The 1019-nt window shown below is 51.8% G+C and overlaps 1 pseudogene; it reads left to right on the forward strand.

Annotated features, from left to right (window-relative positions):
- Window positions 1–629: 629 nt before the first annotated feature.
- On the forward strand, window positions 630–745 carry LOC112478773 (annotated as a pseudogene).
- Window positions 746–1019: the final 274 nt, after the last annotated feature.

Consider the following 1019-nt stretch of genomic DNA (forward strand, 5'->3'; position numbering starts at 1 on the left):
CAGATCTGGAGTTGTGACTCTTAGGGCCGCACAAGCCTCACAACCGTAGGTATTCTCTTCAGGAAAGCCTCCCAGAGAATCTGCAAAAATGTCTTCATATTTGCAATAGTATTTACCAGAAGGTTTCTTCAAATAGGCTGTGCAAAGTAGAATCCAATCAGCGAAAGGTGATTTTCACACCACTTCTCAATAAACTAGAAAATTAGAACGCAGAATTCTAGAGCTGGGGAGCCTTGTGGAAAACATTTGCACTGCTCATTTTTCAGAGGAGGGAATACAGACCAGGCTGTGGGGTCACCTGCCCAAGTTCCTAGTGACTCCCAGTGATGGCTTCCTGGGAGACCTGTGTGCCACAGACACTAGTAAGTGGACCTTTCAGGGCTATTCTGTCCTGGACACTGGAGAAACTCATTAAAATCCTTTCCAGAAAGGGTTGGATGATGGTGACAACTCTGCACTGTGCCCAGACTCTCTCCCCACCCCTCCACCATCAGGGTAGGACAAGGCTTAGAGCCACTTCGTTAGTCAAGAGTTAGGCTCAGACATGGTTCCATCGTGTAGCAGTTAGCACGTCTGCATTACACGCAGAAGGTCTTGGGTCCGCGCCCCAGTAGAGACCATGGTCCATGGTCTATGGCCCTGCCACCCTGAACAAGCCCGATGTCTGATCTTGGAAGCTAAGCAGGGTCGGGCCTGGTTAGTACTTGGATGGGAGACCATCTAGGAAGACCAGGTGCTGTAGGCATAAATAATACAAAAAAGAAAAGTTAGGCTCCCCAAAGGCCCCTTGAGAACCATGTCTCAGTGCTGGCCACCATGCATTGTGGCCCACATCCTCCACCCTACACTCCGTATGGGCTCTGAGCTCTGTCCCCACCCTGGGCAGCACAGAGCCCCCAGCTTCGCTCGGCCCATTCTCCCTCTGTCCCCACCCCTTTCCCCGACACGCCGCCACCAGCACACCACCCTCCTCTCTTCCTTTGTATCCTTATCCCCCTCAGGTCAGCCACCTCGAACTT

This window comes from Pteropus alecto, unplaced genomic scaffold (genome assembly GCF_000325575.1).
Source record: "Pteropus alecto unplaced genomic scaffold, ASM32557v1 scaffold22, whole genome shotgun sequence".
Classification (NCBI taxonomy): domain Eukaryota; kingdom Metazoa; phylum Chordata; class Mammalia; order Chiroptera; family Pteropodidae; genus Pteropus; species Pteropus alecto.